The following is a 13,894-nucleotide window of genomic DNA, read 5'->3' as shown; positions in this document are numbered from 1 at the left end:
ACCGATATAATGCTACATTTCCTATTGGGAAAACAAATATTGTAGACTATATGTTTATCGTACCACATCGCACGTTCTGCGATGTGACTTGCGGATGCGCACATCGTGATGTCGATGCTGAAACGATATATTGTGCAGCCCTACTCCAAAGTACTCCAAATGTAATTAATTTAATGTCTTGGCATTGTTGTAAAATATATCTGTAGTATTGTGTATTATGTATACCCCTGGCTTGTTTCTAAAAAAAATTAAAATGTCTGACGCAGGTGTACATTGACGGGTGCTTAAACAGTCCCTCATAATAAATCTCCAACTGATTGACAAATTCACTTATGAAATGGATTGCTGTGAACTTTATGCCAATGATTGTCTTTTGATCAATAATATGGTACAATACATTGTATTCTAAAGCTGCTTTTTGAATGGTCTTATCAATGATTAACTCTTCTGCCACAAGAATGTAATACATTTTAATTATCTGAATATTCTTTATTTTTTATATATATATAATTTTTAAAGATAACTACAATGCATCCGGAAAGTATTCACACCGCTTCTCTTTTTCCACATTTTGTTATGTTACAGCCTTATTCCAAAATTTATTAAATTCATTATTTTCCTAAAAATTCTACAAACAGTACCCCATAATGACAACGTGAAAGAAGTTTGTTTGAAATCTTTGCAAATTTATTACAAATAAAAACGAAAAAAATCACATGTACATAAGTATTCACAGCCTTTGCCATGACTCAAAATTGAGCTCAGGTGCATCCTGTTTTCACTGATCATCCTTTAGATGTTTCTACAACTTGATTGGAGTCCACCTGTTGTAAATTCAGTTGATTGGACATGATTTGGAAAGGCAAACACCTGTCTGTATAAGGTCCCACAGTTAACAGTGCATGTCAGAGCACAAACCAAGCCATGAAGTACAAGGAATTGTCTGTAGACCTCTGAGACAGGATTGTATCGAGGCACAGATCTGGGGAAGGGTACAGAAAAATGTCTGCAGCAGTGAAGGTCCCAATGAGCACAGTGGCCTCCATCCGTAAATGGAAGAAGTTTGGATCCACCAGGACTCTTCCTAGAACTGGCCGCCTGGCCAACTGAGCGATCGGGGGAGAAGGGCCTTAGTCAGGAAGGTTATCAAAAACCCGATGGTCACTCTGACAGAGCTCCAGCGTTTCTCTGTGGAGAGAGGAGAACCTCAAAAAGACTTGAGGCTGTAATTAGTGACAAAGGTGCTTCAACAAAGTACTGAGCAAAGGCTGTGATTTTTTTTTTTTTTTTTTTTTTATTATTATTATTTTTTTTATTTATTAATTTTTTATATAAATTTGGAAAGATTTCACGTTTTCATTATGAGGTATTGTTTGTAGAATTTTGAGGAAAATGATGTATTTAATCCATTTTGGAAAAAGGCTGCAACGTAACAAAATGTGGAAAAATGTAAGCGCTGTGAATACTTTCCGGGTGCACTGTATGTATAATTATTTCATCATTATATATTGAATTATTGTTATATAAGGGGCTTTCTCAGCAAATATTTGTTTATTCGATTAATCACGATTAATTAATCGGGACAACATGTAATTAGTTCGATTAAAGATTTTAATCGATTGACAGCCCTAATATATATATTTAAATTTAATACACTGTTCCTATGACTTCAGTTAACAGATCTGATGAAGAAACAGTTTCTGTTAATTTTTTAGACAGTTTTTCTATTCCAGCTATTTGATGGGATTTTTGCCTGAAAATATAATTCATTGCTCAATTATTTATTTTCTTTTTATATACTATTTTGTTGTTTTCCCATCCATCGTGTTGATCAGATTCTGTTTACAAGTTCCTCCAACTGTCTCAGTCATTGCAGGCATTATTTCTTGTAAACTCCTGTTCATATCATTCTTGACTGCATCCAACTATCTTGATTTTGGTTTTCCTCTTTCCTCTTCATTGCTAATCCTAATACTGTTAATCTTTCACAATTGCCTTTGTTTGCCTTTTCAAATGTCATTTTTAGTGACTAAACCAAAAACAACACAAAAAAATAGCCTTTGTTTTAAATAGCATTATTAAAAAAAAAAATTCTATATAAACATTTGCTATAAACATTATAAATCGGGTCTTCCTGTGACTTGAGTGAATAGATCTGTTAAATTTTACTGATTCTGTTAAAATGTTCATCCAATCTTACTGTTTTGGCTATTTTTGCCTGGAAATTTTCACTGGCTGGTTTATTTCTTTATTTTTAACACCATGATTTTAATTTCCTTTGTCTTTCCAAATTTGGTTTCTTTCCAATGACTAGTGGTTTCATTACTCATCATAAAATTAAGCAATAATTCTACACATGAAAAAAATAAAGTGTGCCACAACAGTCTTTTTCTTTCTCTTAAAACCGCTGGCTTTGGCATGACATTTTCAACACCCTTACAGCATTTGCAGCTCATGTCCTACATCTTCCAGCTGTGTTTTTATTATCTGAACATTAATTCCTTGTGGAACAGATCTTATGGAGGAATTTAAGCCACTCGCGGTCTATCGATTGGAGTGTGTCAGCAGACCGGTGGCATCTGCTTCCTGCCTGCTCTTTAAAGGCTGATACAGGAGTGTTACTTCCCCCTCAGCACTCATGTTGATTGTCAGGATTGATTGGCTTAATTGGTTTGATTGTGATAACACCCCTAAGGCAGAACAGCAAGCTCTTTTTAACCGGCTCATGTCTATGCATCACAAATGCACTGAGGATTTGGTTCTTCTATATTTCTGAGGTAGCCAGTGCCATGAGACTCATCAGTGCCTGTAAGTAGGCCAATCCAGTTATAACGTTGTTCAATTTGTATTATCCAGTGTAGCTTTGCGTTTGGTGATAATTCCTTAGAAGATGCTCAAGGTCGGAGTGTATTCTCTGAGTAGCATTTTACATTAATTAAATGTTCTCTTGCCCCAGGTTAATGTAACTTGTGTGTTTTATCACAACCCCTTGAAGAATAGGAATTATTACGGGTGAGCAGTTGGATGCAAAAACACATCTAGAAACATTCAGCTCATCTGGGAGCCAAGTTGTCAAGAGATATGTATATCTCCTCTGGTCTGTATAGTATACCTGCCATTGATACAGAAACACAAGGTTGGCAGATACCAAGAAGAAAGCGAGCAATAGAGATCAAGAAATCCAAAGGGATGTAGATATCAAAGGAACCCGAGAAAGACGAGGAGATCTGATTAAAGATTAACCTTCAGGTTCTTTTGTTTAACATTTATCACTGCTATAATAACTTGTTGTATTTACTAGCAATAATGATATGTGCCCTGAATAAAAGCACAATAGCACTTCCTCATCGTAAAAGGATTGGTGATGTTTTTCCTTCTGTCTGCTCTGATTCACCATGACCACTCTGAGCAATGATGCCTGAATAAAACCAGAGAATAAAAGGCACACTGCACCCAGACTTCCACAATCTCATGTTACTGGCAGAGACTCATGTGACGCCAAGGTTATTTGATCTGCTTGGGCAGAACCAGAGATCTCAGCATTCAGTTTTTGCCCTCAGCAGCACCTTTACATTCATTTAGTGTATTCTGGGGCATTTAGAGCATGGCCAAAGTGGGTTCTGTACGGTTTACGTACCTGTTCTTTGTATTTGGTGGTATTTTGTACTATTTTAGTTTTCTCTTTTTTTCTCTCTCTCTCGCATTAGTTCTCATTTGACCTTGAGTTTCATAAATGTGTTTCATTCTTTAGTGTAAATAATTATTGAGCCAAATTGATTTTCATTTGAAGTCTCTTAATACTTAATTTGATGTCACTTTCAAATAGGGATGCCACGGTTTGAGTTTTTGACAGTGACATTACCATCTGAGAAAAATAACACGGTTAACTGGTTTTACGATTATTTGCAATTTGTCTTACACAATTGCAATGATTAAAAAAAAATGCATAACATATAACAACCAAACATCTTTGTGGATGTATTTCTGGGGGATATGTGGATGCTAAGGGCAGCCCTAAAATAAGAAAACTTATAAATACACAAACATAAATAGGAGGAATATAATAAGAGATACTCCAGTCCAGCCCACAACACTACTGTTGAGCATCCCGAGCTCACTGATATGCTTGAACGTAACAAGAGTTCTTGAAAAGTGTGTAAATGCAAGATTATTTTAAGTGCGCAACATGTAGCCTAGTTTAAGGCATCCAACAGATTTGTTTCTTCTGCAATAGTTTATTAAAGCAAGATTGTGTCTGTCATATACCCCAACATAAAAAATCGGCAACAGACTCTATAAAATTACTATCCACAAGACCTTACAAATAAACCTGTGGACTATGCATAATAATGGGTTCATTGCTCACGGCAGGCAATTTAAAGTCCAATAATGACTACAGTTTACATTTATTGTTGAACATGATGAATTTGTACAGAAGCAATGATTTAAATAATGAGGACGAAAAGATGCAACTTTTCAAAGTTCAGTCGCTGATAGTAACTACACCAATGCACCGCATGGTCAGCATGCTTAAACATTAAAAAAGTAACATATTTTAAGTCATCCCATTGAAATCACCAAAGCCATAAAGTATTCAACTCACTAGTTTGTTGTTGGATGACTAGTGGAGCATCCTGTCCCATTTGTAAAATGTGTTTCTTTCTATGAATTCTGTCTGCATAATTTACATCCATCATATTCAGTCAGTCATTTAAATGCTCCCTAAAAGCCGATTAAGTCGTTTTTTTTTGTAGATATGAGTCTGGGATATCAAATAATATTTTGTGTGTTTAAGCCCCAGTTTCACGTGTATTGAAAGTTCACTTTCAGTCCGCAGCACCTAGCTAAGCACCACGTGGCCACCGTCTTTAAACATAGCAACAGCTCCAGTAAACATACAGTCACATTTAGGCTTACAAACTCTTATAACACTTTTATATGATATATTTATACTAGGGTTGTCGATTTAATGAGTTAATTTAGGACGATTCATTTTACAAAAAATAACGCGTTAAAAAAATGTCCGCAATTAATCGCACTTCCCCTGGACCATAATAAGGAAGAGACAAGAGAAATGCAAGATTGTAGTACCACCTGTTTCTCCAGAGGCAGTAAGTGAAATTTCAGCTGTATGAGCGACGTGCAGTTTATACAGTGAAGAAAACACTTCAGTAGGCAGAACAACATAAACAGGTGTTAGGTTCTTGCGTTCAAAACACTTGAAGGAGCGCAAATGCGACCTAAGGGATCTCAAGATGTGTTTAAAGATTGAGTATTAAACTATATTTAACTTGACACAGTGACCTAAACATTTTATGTTTATGATGCAACGCACCCGATACCTACACAAGCATGTCTGACGCAGGGTGTGGCTGGATTGAGATGGTGCAAAATTTGGAAATTACCCATAAATATTGAATCAAGAATAAAATCAAAGAAATTTGTGACCAAGTACTACCTCACTAATTATTTTCTTACATTTACATTTATGCATTTGGCAGACGCTTTTATCCAAAGTGACTTCCAGAGCCCTTATTACAGGGACAATCCCCCTGGAGCAACCTGGAGTTAAGTGCCTTGCTCAAGGACACAATGGTGGTGGTTGTGGGGCTCGAACAAGCGTCCTTCTGATTACCAGATTACCAGTTATGTGCTTAGACCACTACACCACCACGCAATGTATTCTGTACATTTTGTGGAAGGCGCAATGTGAAAATCTTTATTTTGGAGTTGTCCCTACTCGATTACTAGATTGTTAGAGATCATATTATTCCCAGCTTTCAGCTTTCTTTTGAAAATGTTTTATTCTGTTTTTTTTATAGCTATGACATGTCTCTTCATAAGGAATATTATCTGATTAATGTTCTGCTTTTGTTGGCAAAGTTTAATATTCATAAATGTAAGTACAGTAGTTATAAACCATTAGTTTTAATTTTTAGTTCAGAGGTTCAGCAATACCTAAGAACAATTTCCAATTTGAGTAACAAGAAAGCTGTGAAGTATATTGAAATATGTAAACAATTTGATATTTTTATTAAACTGTTTATTTATTTATTTTCATTTTTGTTGTTGTTTGTTTTAATATACCTCTTGGCTCTAGAAGTAAAAGTTTTGTAAGCATTAATAAAAAAAAATTAAAAAATGTCTGACGCAGGTGTAAATTGTTCACCATTTATGTGGGAAGTGATGGCACCAGGTTGCACTGTGGGAAGATGACAAGCCAATGGAGGGAGTGTGATGCTCTGGGCAATGTTCTACTGGGAAACCCTGGGTCCGACCATTCATGTGGATGTAAATTTTACACGTGCCACCTACCTAAACATCGTTATAGACCAGGTACACCCTTTCATGGAAATTATATTATCTGATGGCAGTGGCCTCTTTCAGGAGGATAACACTGCACGCATTGTTCAGAAAACACGATGAAGAGTTCAAGGTGTTGTCCTGGCTCCAAATTCCCCAGATCTCAATCTGATTGAGCATCTGTGGAACGTGCTGGACAAACAAGTCCTATCCACGGCAGCTGCACCTCGCAGCTTACAGGAATTGAAGGATCTGCTGCTAATGTTTTGCTGCCATATACCATAGGACACCTTCAGGGGTCTTGTAGAGTCCATGACTCGGTTTTCTGTTTTGGTGGCTCTCGGCAGACCAAAAGCATATTAGGCAGGTGGTCATAATGTTTTGGCTCATATCTCTGTGTGCGTGCGTGCGCGCGTGTGTGTGTGTATATATATTTATTAGTGATGTCACAAAATGAATTTTTGATGGTCTGATAAAAAAAAATCATGATTTCACGATTTTTACGATTATCTGCAAATTTACCTATTATCCAAAAATAAAACCCTCCACAAACATAACAACTTAAGTTTTATTGCAGCATTCGTTAGGACATGCAGTTAACATATTTCTACTTCTAAGTTGAAAACAAGTAGGTAAAGTACTTGTATTTAAGGAGGTGCAATTTTCTCTATCTGCCCTCTGACACCAAAACGTACTGTACCTTTTCAACAAAAAAAGTATGTGTACCCTTTCAATAAATACAAATAAAATTAAATCTATATAAAAAATAAATAAGCAAAAAACAACTATAACTTAAACTATTTAAAATAAAACTGTGTCAGGCTAGGAGAACCGTCTTTCTTTATTCAGTAATCTAACGATCAGCCGGATAATCACAGCACTTTTACACTCACTGAAATCTTCCTCAAGTAGGAAAAACAATTTGGAAGTATCACATTCTCAATATAAAGCTGAACCCCTCTTTTAAACGTAAAATATACAACTCTTCAGATTTACAGTTTCAATTCAGTGTTTGACTTTACCAAAAGGTAAGTAGTACACTACATATAATATTTGATGTGTTTGTAAAATTATTACCTTCATCTGGGCATGAATATCTGGATGGTGATCCCTCAGGTGCTGGAACATATTAGATGTTTTCACCGCTTTTGCTGACACTTTTCATTTGCACGTTTTGCATACTGGATACCCGTCTTCAACAACTCCTGTGTCATTTTTTTAATTCTTATGGTTTAATAACGTGATCATTTTAATCATGGTTAATTGTGAAATCGGGTAATTGCGACATCCCTAAAAAAAATTATACATATATATATATATATATAATAAATATGACCCCAACCTTTGATTACCATTTTTGTGTGATGGCAAGACGTTTTTGCAGGCTTGTAGTTTGGGGTAAAAAAAAACAGTTCTCCATTCAGAAACCATCCAAGTGCCAATCATACTATGTCATGTATCTGCTTACTCTTTCTCGCTTGATGTTAAACAATTGAAATGACTGATCCCAATCACATATCACACTTCACTGCTTTGCATTACTGTGCAAACCGCCTAAGGAGAAAATCAGGCTTGCTTGAGTGTGTTGCATGGTATAAGACATGGATAAATGGGATCAGATGCTTCAGGCTCCTCAAAGTCTGATTGACCAAGGCCTACTGTGGGAAGCATCCTTGGTTTTACAATGCTAATGTACACCTACAGTACCACGACTCAAAAACCACTACAGTAATGGCAAGAGATAAGTTTCAGATGTTTATCATTTGGTCTGAGATAAGACTGATTGATGTGGTGGCGCCTTCACATAAATAGATGTATTCTTCATGAAGACTTTGATTGTATGAGTACAGGGTGTGTACATTTTTCATACAAGCTGCTTGCGACATAGGATTTCTACTTGTATACATTTTTTAAATATATTGTCAGTAATTGTTTTGTGTCTGTGCACCACTGTGAAATGTGTCTTTCCAGTGTTGTGATTTTGCAAGGGCTATCTCATCTATTTTACACAAGACCTTTAGTCTTGTGTTTCCACTCTGTCTGTTACTGTCTTATCAGTGCTGTGCACTGAACAGGTTTAGAAAACCGCTCAGCTGGACAGAGTCAGAGGAGGCACGTACAGTGAGGCAAGTGAAGCAGAGCTCTTGTTCCACCATTTTCCGTGCAACCTTGACTGGCCCACTGGTGATATAGCACAAACAATAGCTAAGTTCCACTTCAAAAAAGAGTCCTCAGTTGTCCTATCAGATCCTAATTGTAAAGAACTATTCACACCAAGAGCAAAACAAATATTTACTGGTCTGGCTGATTGAAAAGGATATTGACTGTAGGAGGCACAATGCACTTTTTGGCTGGACTGCAGTCCACCAAAAAGGCTTGGTCACATTTCCATTTATTCCACAGGCAAAGAAGGCGTGGACGGATGTGAAGTGAGTGTGAAACCTGCAAAAACTACTTGCCACAAAGCCTCTATTTTTGCTGCACTTTACAGGTGAAACTCGAAAAATTAGAATATCGTGCAAAAGTTCATTTTTTTCAGTAATTCAACTTAAAAGGTGAAACTAATATATTATATAGACTCATTACAAGCAAAGTAAGATATTTCAAGCCTTTATTTGATATAATTTTGATGATTATGGCTTACAGCTTATGAAAACCCCAAATTCAGAATCTCAGAAAATTAGAATATTACATGAAATCGATTAAAAAAAAAGGATTTTAAATACAGAAATTTCGGCCCTCTGAAAAGTATAATCATGCATATGTACTCAGTACTTGGTTTGGGCCCCTTTTGCATTAATTACTGCCTCAATGCGGCATGGCATGGATGCTATCAGCCTGTGGCACTGCTGAGGTGTTATGGAAGACCAAGATGCTTCAATAGCGGCCTTCAGCTCTTCTGCATTGTTTGGTCTCATGTCTCTCATCTTTCTCTTGGCAATGCCCCATAGATTCTCTATGGGGTTCTGGTCAGGCGAGTTTGCTGGCCAATCAAGCACAGTAATACCATGGTCACTGAACCAGGTTTTGGTACTTTTGGCAGTGTGGGCAGGTGCCAAGTCCTGCTGGAAAATGAAGTCAGCATCTCCATAAAGCTTGTCTGCTGAAGGAAGCATGAAGTGCTCTAAAATGTCCCGGTAGACGGCTGCGTTGACTCTGGACTTAATAAAGCACAGTGGACCAACACCAGCCAACCACCATGACATGGCTCCCCAAACCAACGCAGACTGTGGAAACTTCACACTGGACTTCAAGCATCTTGGATTGTGTGCCTCTCCATTCTTCCTCCAGACTCTGGGACCTTGGTTTCCAAATGAGATGCAAAATTTGCTCTCATCAGAAAAGAGGACTTTGGACCACTGAGCAACAGACCAGTTCTTTTTTTCTTTAGCCCAGGTAACATTTGAAGCCGATGTCCAGGACCCGTCTGTGTGTGGTGGCTCTTGATGCAGTAACTCCAGCCTCAGTCCACTCCTTGTGAAGCTCCCCCACACATTTGAATGGCCTTTTCCTGACAATCCTCTCAAGGCTACGGTCATCCCTGCTGCTTGTGCACCTTTTTCTTCCACACTTTTCCCTTCCACTTAACTTTCTATTAATGTGCTTTGATACAGCACTTTGAGAACATCCAACTTCTTTTGCAATTACCTTTTGAGGCTTTCCCTCCTTGTGGAGGGTGTCAATGATGGTTTTCTGCACAACTGTCAGGTCAGCAGTCTTCCCCATGATTGTGAATTCAACTGAACCAGACTGAGAGACCATTTAAAGGCTCAGGAACCCTTTGCAGGTGTTTAGCTGATTAGAGTGTGACACTTTGAGCCTACAATACTGAACCTTTTCACAATATTCTAATTTTCTGAGATTCTGAATTTGGGGTTTTCATAAGCTGTAAGCCATAATCATCAAAATTATATCAAATAAAGGCTTGAAATATCTTACTTAGCTTGTAATGAGTCTATATAATATATTAGTTTCACCTTTTAAGTTGAATTACTGAAATTAATGAACTTTTGCACGATATTCTAATTTTTCGAGTTTCACCTATATACTCTGGGAGAGTGCAGTTATATAGAAACTCACCACTAAAATGATATCCTTGTCCGTTGTGAATATTCAGTCTAGCTGTGTATGAAGCCCTGCCCACACAGACGTCATTGGCAAACCAATTAACTTCCAATTGGTCAACGCTGAGAATTTGCACATCAAAGTTCACCAAGCTTGAACCCAAAGCAAAATTTGTGTAGGGAAATTCTTTGTCACCAGTCTTTCATATGAAATTCCTGATCGCGTGGATTCCTGATGAGATGACGGTACAAAAATGTACACACTTCATCTCATATTCACCTCAAGACTGAACATGGCCTGTCTGTTGTATTTATTATTTGTATGTTTGTTGTTTTGGCTGCTCTGTCTCTGTGTTTGGGAAATTTGTCCGTGAGTTTGCCAAACAAGAGCATTTTTTTTCTACCATTTCATTTTTGTATATAACATTGTGTGTACTACAGGCTATTTTGACCTCCAGGCCCATGTAGGCCTGCTTGAACAGAGGAGGAGATGGACAGTTTGTGCAGTCACTCCTCCCTTCATTCTTGTTGGCCCTGTGCTGGGGTGATGTTTGCAGGAGGCAGGATTTCCTCTCCTTAATAGCCAAAGCAAGAGCTATACCTATGTGTGGGTTAAAAATACACTCCCCTCTGTTTCTCAGGGGGTCTGTTCTTGTCAAAAGAAAAATATGCATGGAAGAATTCGCCCATGTTTGAGTGCTCTGTTTACAGTACTGCTGAAATGTTGCAGTAAACCTATCGTTGCCATGGAAAGATCACCCAAGTCCTTGTTCTCTGCATGCCAGCCCTTAGATTCATTAAACAGATCTTTACCTGTGACCTTGAAAGATTAGGGTGCACTCTAACCGCTAGTATAACCTTCATGCTCTGTGGGTTTCCTTGCTTTTTTGATGTGGCCTTTTGTTCTCTTTGTCTCACTCCTGATACTTTCTGACAGATTTTTAGGGCCTAATTCTCAGGTAGTGCTATTTATTGGAGGGGTGTGTGTGCCCCTGTCCCTCCTGGTTTCCTCATGCACTGAATACTATGAGTTAAAAATAAAAGACTGACAAAGTGGTGGTTGGTGTACCCTGAGGCCTTGTGTCATTGCTTCCTGTGGTCATAAGTGTAAACAATGTGTTCCTCTTTACTACATGGGTTGGATAGGGGGTGGATAGGGACTTTTTAAATTGTTAATGGGTGAGGGGTTGAGGAGAGGGAGAGAAGTGGAAAAAGGAAACTGAAAATAAAACAGAATCTTGACACAAGAATACAGGGTTCAACAGTAAGAATGACCCCATGAAATTGACTGCGAGAGAGTTTCAGGCCAATTGTTGGAACTGTCACTTGCCCTGTGGACCTTATTCACTGTAGCACCACCTTTACATTTTTGTCTGGAATAACAGTAAGGCTACAACTACAGTCTTCTTCAATCATCACTAAATCATTGCTATCTTGCTGTCTAAAATGCTTGAGATTTTGTTCATAAGCAAGAATATAATATAATATTATCGTAAGCGACAATAGCTTACTAGCCTATAGTCTTTGAATAATCAGTTAGAATGGGTAGAAAATAATAACATTAATGTTACAATACTAATAATTGTTTTCCAGTAAAAGTATACATTTACATGCATATATAATGCATATATATGCATTAAGCCCTTTTGAATGTAGTGTCAGAAAAGCGCTATATGAATGTAATGTTCATATAGCTGTTATGGAGCAACCTCATAACTATTTGTAGCTATTATTGCACATTAAAAATATTTTTTTTATTATTATTGTTTTGTTAAGAGATCTTAAATGTTAAATGAAAAAAATATTGTTTGTTAAATGTAAAATGAAACATTTGTCTGTGGTGAGGCCAGCTAAAATGTTGCCAGGGCTAGTCAAAATCTGAACTGGTTTTTTTCTGATGTCACACCAACCAATGTTATCAGTCCTGCATTAGCACTTCATTGTTTATGTTGTTTATCTGAAACTCACACTCACAGCAGTGGATACTGGTGTTTAATGATTGCTTTCATGCTTTGCCTCTAGGCATCAGGCTTGTTTGATAGCTGTAACAGGGTGCTAATTGCTGCTGTCCAGCCTGGACTCTCCCATGGCGTTAGAACTTCCATTCACGCAGGAATTGCTTCTCTGTATTATAGTCAGCCGTTAGGCCTAGTATAATAATAGAAGTTCAATCCATGATCTACGGATGGAGTGTGAACAAAACATGGCTTTGTTTCTCTCCACGATCTTTCAAACCTGTGTTAAATACTCCAGAGAATAAAGCTTCCATACAATTCTTTTTAAAAGGTCTTTTATGCATGACCCCCATCACCCGGATAAAAGCAGGCATATGTTGCAAAATTGTTTGGTAGCCACATCTGATCAGTTCTCCATTTGACTAATATATATATATATATATATATATATATATGATATATATATATATATAAAATGGATCGTTAAAATTCATTGCATTATTGTTGCACATGAATAAACCATTAAAAACGACCATACAAAATTTGCTTTAGAATGCAATATATTGTTTATTTCCATAATATTTAACATAAGCCTATTATTGGCCTACAGTGCACAGCAATCCATTTTGCTATTGAATGCGTCAGTCAGTCCAAGATTTATTATAAGGGCTTGTTTTAAGAACGCGTCAATTACATTTGCATCAGACGGACGCTTTTGGATTGTCTTGGTCGCGGTGCATCATAAATATACCGTATTTAGTTCGCTGTGTCAAGTTAAACGTTGTTTGAAACGTAGATAAACACATCTTGAGACCCCTGCGTTTGGATTTTGCTCTTCACAAAGCGGTGTTTGAAAGCAAGAATGTATGCTCATCATGTGCTGTATGTGGTCGGTGAGTGTGATATGTTGTCTCTATGAGCTGTGCATTGCCTATACAGTGAGTTTCACTTACTGCCCCCTGGAGAAAACAGGAGGTACTTCAAGCTTGTATTGCTCAGATGGAAGGAAAATTCCATAATACTGTCTGGGGACATGATTAATTGCATGAATTATTTTAACACATTTGTAATGTACTTAATTGTACTGAAACAATGTGTTAAATCGACAGCCCTAATTGAAATGCGTTCACCAAGAATGACTACTTTTTGTTGGGTTTTCTGCTTGTATGAGTGAATTCATATGTAAATTGAATTTGAAGTAGCCTAGCCTCCCCTTAAACTAGTGGTCAACATTTATGGGTGTGCTTTTTTATTGGGACTGTGCTAATGGCTGATATAATGATGACAGACTGTATATAATATAAATGAAAGACAGCAAATTTGTACCCAAAATTGCTGAAAATAAATTATTACTTATTTATTTCACACAATATTGACCTAAAATACACCTAAAAAGAAATGGAAACTGAAAATGTGCAATATTCATTTAAAAGGCTGTTGGTAGATTTTGGAACCAACACATTTATGGGAATTGGCACACAGAGGGGCAGTTATCAGCCCATGCTTATCGTTTCAAAATGGACACATTTTATTTAGCCTGGCCAGTATATTGTTTTAGAACTACTTAAAAAA

At 37.2% G+C, this 13,894-nt stretch overlaps 1 protein-coding gene across 1 annotated transcript in view; it reads left to right on the top strand.

Annotated features, from left to right (window-relative positions):
- Nucleotides 1-13,894, top strand: part of LOC127648999 (ras GTPase-activating protein nGAP-like) — a 118,832-nt gene that overhangs the window by 15,585 nt on the left and 89,353 nt on the right. The window lies entirely within an intron of this gene.

The sequence above is a fragment of the Xyrauchen texanus genome, chromosome 9 (genome assembly GCF_025860055.1).
Source record: "Xyrauchen texanus isolate HMW12.3.18 chromosome 9, RBS_HiC_50CHRs, whole genome shotgun sequence".
NCBI classification, from domain to species: Eukaryota; Metazoa; Chordata; class Actinopteri; order Cypriniformes; family Catostomidae; genus Xyrauchen; species Xyrauchen texanus.
The sequence above is the reverse complement of the archived record's forward strand: the minus strand, read 5'-3'. Positions and strand labels throughout refer to the sequence as shown.